Below are 6,000 nucleotides of genomic sequence, written 5' to 3'. Positions count from 1 at the left end.
TTTACACCAGTGTCTGGTTATATTTTAGATAGCAAGAAGCAGACGGCCGAGTTTATTAAACTCCACCGAGACAGCGGTGACGCTAATCAGAACTAGACCGTCCAATTTCACGGCCGTTTACATCCGGCCTACCCGACCGTCTGAGGACCAGTGCGGCCTCTTCAGCTTTGCCTCTGCCACTTGAAGATGTCGTGGAGGCAGAGTTGAATAGTTACCTGTTGACCCCTGTCATTGACGGAGAGGATGATCCCTTAGCCTGGTGGAAGGTGCACAACATTCACTTTCCACGACTGTGCAAGATGGCCCGCAAATATCTGTGTGTGCCAGCCACAAGTGCCCCCTCAGAGCGTCTGTTCAGCACTGGAGGGAATATAGTGACCTGCACTCGCTCATCCTTAAAGCCAGCAAAAGTAGATATGCTGGTCTTCCTAGCAAAAAACCTGTGAGCTAGGATGATTATGGCTAGCTGAGCCATACTCATTGTGCACTTTAGTTTGTGCTGTGTTGCTGTTACTTACTGCAGATAATCAAGATGTTCAGCCAGTTTTAATTTAAAGGCGTGTTTGTGTGTGTGTTTATACAATTGCTATTATGTTTGCACTTTATGTGTAATGTTACTGACTGCAGAGATCAGTAAGATGTGTGTATTTTTTATTTATTAGTTTTATTTATTTAATATTATTTTTTAATTTAATGACTGTCTAGTAGTTCACAGATGTCGAAAAACTGAGTGTGGTAAAGCCACTGATTTTTTTTATGTATATTTCTGCAATCTGCACATTGTACTGACTTTCATTTTAATGTTTACACCAGGGTTCCTTGTCAGCACTTTATGCTCAGATGTTTGTAAGCTAAAAATAAACTATTGTGTATGTTCAAATATACTGTTGTGATTGAAGAAGTTAAATAAAAATGTCAGTCATCAATTCATGCATCACCTCATGTCATCATAACAGAGGTCTGTCTTCCAGGAAAGAACAGTTTAAAATTAATGTAATATAGTATTGGCCATACTATATGATGTATTGCTTGTCTTTGTTTAATAATACAGGAGACAAAGACCTTAAAAAATAATCGCATCGCAATCGCAATATTGGGGCAAAAAATCGCAATTAGATTATTTTCCATAATCGTTCAGCCCTATAATAGACACAGACTTTTCCATTCAGCTTGTAGCAGGTGAGATTCCAGCTTCACACAGCAGCAGATACCTGCTCAACCTTAGCCTTGTTTTTGTATTTTTCATTATGAAGCTGCGATGTAAAAAGAGAATAAAAGCCTGCTTCCATCAGAGTCTGTGTATCTGTGTGTGTGTGTGCAAGCACCCCTTTTGTGAGTCAGTGTGTGCTGCTGGAACTAAAGCTCAGTGGCCTTACTTGGTATACAAGCAAAAAGACATGAAGTGCTCGGACCACCTGACTGGATTTACTGTGACCCACTTAAGCTGACTGCTGCTGCTGCTTCTGCACAGACAACCTACTAAAGTCCTTAATTGAAGAGACAGCTTAGTGAGGGAAGACACCACAACTTTCAAAGGGCATTTAGGTAGGTGGTTTATTTTCACTCGAGGTGAGCTTAGTCATTGGCTTAGTCATCAGTGATGTGACTTCGCCCCGTTCACCTCTGCTCCAAGACTGGCCTGGATTTACCACAACAATCATTATTACAGTGGCAGCCACATAAATCTACTCTCAGGAATCAACAGTTCACATCTTGATCTGCTTATTTATTCTGCTGGTGAATTGCATTTGGAGAGATTAATGGCTTGTGATTTAGGGACATAATTACTACATCCAGTGGAGTTTTTTTGGGAGCTGACCGTGAAAATGGCAGTTTCCTCTCAATAATTGGCCGCAGGATTCCCTGGCTGCGAGATTGCTGTTCATCCAGTTATGGCAGCTTCTGCTTTCCAGCAGTCCCAACAGGGCTGGAAGTGCTGATTCTAAATGCTTTTATACGAGAACTTATTCGCTGTTAATCGCAAAAAAACGCTCTCCAGACGCCTGTTTTTGCACGAGTCAGCCTCCGTTTGATTAATGTGATGTAGGAGTGCTGCCTGCATGTGCTGCCAGCCTCGGAGGTGTCACCCGACACTGCTGAATAAATGAACACAACTAATTGTTTGTTTATGATTTGAAATATTAATGGCATTGAATATATGAGGCAGTCAATTCAAGTCACCATTTGGGACAAATATGCGCCGTGGCAGGAGCAGCTTCACGTAACATAAGAGTACCAGCCGCGCTGGCATCAGGACACAACTTTCACAAACGTTGGGGCTACGTTAAGTGGACTTTGATGTAATTGTATTATTCCCTTAAGAAAGAGAAAGTGTGTCTATTTATAATTAAAGTAGCTTACATAATGCTTTTGGGAAGTTGTGGGGGGTAAACATTTGAAAACTGCTCGAGATCTCGGTGAAGATAGAGACTTCTGAGATGATGAAACATTATCCAGCAGCTTACAGCACATTGCGCATCTGCCTCACTCGACTTTATGTCATTCACACAGAAAAACAAAGGGGGGGATGCTTCCGCACTTACATAGTTAGATGCCGATAGGGGCGTTGGAAGCAAGTGAAAATGGCCTTGAGGATTATCATTAAATATGATTGCGCTTCAAGGATGCTCGAGTTCCGAGCTGACACGTCGTCCCGAGCCGCTGATTAATGGACGATTATACAGTATGTTCTTCTCTGGAGCCACTTAGAGGAAACATTAGGGTTTCTACAAGCAGCAGGATAATGAGTACAGAGAACATACAGTGCTTGTGAATGAGCCTTGGAAAAAAAAAGGAATCCAAAGTGAGCGGTTGTCTTCAAATGTTGCAGCTTGGAGCTCTGGTGGGCCTCATCAGGATTTCTGCTCTCTGCCTCACTAATGCCGCGAGTTTAAAGAGGATGACGCTGAATCAGGAGACTAAATCCCAACTCCCTGGTGGTGCGAACCCCAGGCAAAGTTTTGTTTACGCTGTGCTTTATCAGTGATCTTGGAAGCATTGTAAATCCTTTGCATCTCCTCTTTCATCTCCATACAGCACCTTGATCCTCACTGCGTCATTAGTGCTGCGGCAATAATGAGAGATTCGGGTGAAGAATTGCAACCTTCTGGTTGCTTTGTGTGGTGTGTGTGTGTGCGTGTGTGTGTGTGTGGAGAGAGGAGGCTCACCAGCACTACTCATTATAAACAGACTATGTAAATCCGAAAGCCTCTGTTGTTGTTAATCTCGGTAAGGAAGCGATCCTCAACATTTCATTGTGCAGCACACGGCTCTCAAAATGAAATAAGATGATGAAGCTGATTGTGGCTGATAGTGGGGAAACCAATAGCCAGGTCTGAAATATTCTGAAGCTTCTAATCAGTAACTTCATTTTGTTTTATCACACGACGGACAATGTTCCAAGTAGCAAAAACAAAACAATTTTTTGTTGTTCTGCAGACAACTTGTTTCCTTGCCAACATTATTATTGCGTCTTTTAAATATTTTATGTTTCCAGGTTGCTCAGATCTGAAAGGAGTTATTTTGTTGCAAAGACATCTTTTTTATTCACCTCCTCATTTAAGTGCTTCACGTATCTCTGCGTTCTCCCAACACTTTAGCAGAGTATTTGTGACCCTGCCAGACTGACAGCATTTCATCAGTCCATCAGCCTCGGCTGCTTTCTGTGTTATTTTTAGTGTCAAACGACGATCCACAGTTCATGCTGATTGAGAGGATGTTCCACCCTGTCACTAGTAAGACGCTAAGGAAAAACACTTAATATTCACCACTTTTGACGTGAAAATAGACACATTTTAATGATGCACTGGTGGCAGCGTCACTTCAGGCTGAGAACGTCAGCGTGGCGTTAAACAGCCATCAGTCAAACTCTAAAAACAAAGCTGATGTTTGGGGTACAGTTTCGAGAAGCTGTATTTCATATCTTTATAAGCCCTGGCACTGCGTTCAAACATTAGCGTGTCTGATCTCATTTGGTTTTTCAAGAGCCATATTACATTGCTAGGATTGGCGTCGTTATTTGATGTCTTATCATTATTCCAGTCTGCATTAGGCTCCTCATTACTGCTGGCAGAACATAGCCCCACTCTTAATTTTCTAAATTAACATGTCCTTATGCTAATTGAATGGGGTTTTAATAGCTCTCAGCAGACAGAATTTCAAGTGAAAGGGAGTAAAGTTATATGAATGTCCCCACTGGCCACCCGCAAAAGGGTTTCTCACTGAGCACTAATAGCACCTGTGGACATACCGTTAAAGACACAAAGCGAACAATCGCATTCACTAAAGAGCCAGATTAAAGCCCAGAAAAGGCTTTGCGATTAAGAAAACACAAACAAATGGTAAAGTGTGACCCTAGATTGAAATATAGTGATCAATAACCCGTTTTCTTCCTCCTCTGTGTGTTGTTTTCCTAAAAGGTGGAAAATAAAAAAAAATCGACAATCTACATTCAGTTTACAAGGACTGATCCCTATTGGCCTATAAAGCAAGCTGTCTGGGCTGTTCTTGACATATCGTCAGCTATTACTCCTGATACCTCCCATGGGGTCGTCTTCTCCATAAACTCTTCCCGTCTCTGAGCCCCTGCCTCCCATCACCAGCATGCTTGTTAAACAGACGCACACATTAGTCTAACTCATGTTTCCTCTGAGGCCCACTAGCCTGCCAACACAAAGCTCTTGCATATCACTCAGTCTCTGCCCCCTGTATGAGTGCAGAGCCGCTTGCATTCATGCCCTTCCCACAGATAAAACCTCTCAGTGTAAGCGTGTACATTTCCTTTATCCCGGCTTTGCTTTGCTTTGAACTGCACAGAATCTGACCCAAAATCCATTAGCAGATGAGCACATATGCAAATTATGAATGAAGGTAGAAATATCAAAGAGCAGGTCTTGTAATTTGTATTGTGATAGGTGGCTTGACTTTTTATTGATGCTTAAATCTCTGCAAGTGGAACTGAAGTCAATGGCGTCTGCAAAATGTGTTTAAGGGTCAAGCATGTTAGAGCTATTCTAAAGCTTTGAATAGAAGATAAAAAATAATAAAATAGGATTTACCTCAGGGTGCGCTGAGCAACTCTGATCAAAAGCAAATCAAAACATCAGTGCCATGAACGACATCTGCAAAACTAACTCAAAGGCTGTATTAGTGGATCTGGGTCAAGTGTGTGCAGCCGAGCATCCTGTTTACCTCAACTGTTGAACCATCGTGTTCCTGGTGGACAACAGACGCAGGCTATTACACACCAGCAGGAACATAAAGTAATCAGGCCCCGGACTCTTTTAATCCAATTTTTGGTATTTTAACATAGTGATTTTATCATTAAACTTTCAGGTTTATTCAGCTGTAAAAGTGAAATCAATTTTTGCAAGTTGCCCTCCTGTTATATTTTATTAATTTTAAATTATTGACATAACTAAGAGGATTTTAAAATCATATCAAGTATCATATTTTCTTTTAAAGCAAATGTTGAGAAAGTGTATTTATAGATGATTCATTTTGTTGGAGCTAAAAGAAAAATACTTAACTGTTTTATTTCATGGCCAAAATTAGAATGTTGACGGTTTGGAGTCACATGACCGTTAACCACGTGACTTTAACTTGTTTGTCATTTTGGAAGTGGACAATCGAGGTGACAACGTAGGTTGCAAGTAACGTAGTCATACAGACCTGCATCTTTACTACAGCTAAGCTAGTATTCACCAGTGATTGCAGACCACAGGCGACTGCGAGGACCTGCTAGTGACCAAAGCAATCACAAGGAAGTTTCTGGTGCAGTGGCCTCTTTGTGACCGATTTCAGCCGGCAACGTTAAAGAACCACTTGACAGGAAGTTGGTAAATAAAATGTTTTCCCTCATGGCCGGTAATTTTAACCACTTCCTACATGGCACACAGCTTTTGAGCAATGTATGCTTGTAGTCATGTGAGAAACCTCAATAGTAGGACATCAAAAAACAGACAGGTAACACGCTTAGTGAGCGTCATCAAACTACAGTGT

The sequence above is a fragment of the Rhamphochromis longiceps genome, linkage group LG18 (genome assembly GCF_057381845.1).
Source record: "Rhamphochromis longiceps isolate RC_006_pf linkage group LG18, R_longiceps_female_GT1.1, whole genome shotgun sequence".
Taxonomy (NCBI): Eukaryota; Metazoa; Chordata; class Actinopteri; order Cichliformes; family Cichlidae; genus Rhamphochromis; species Rhamphochromis longiceps.
This window is presented reverse-complemented; position numbering follows the sequence as displayed.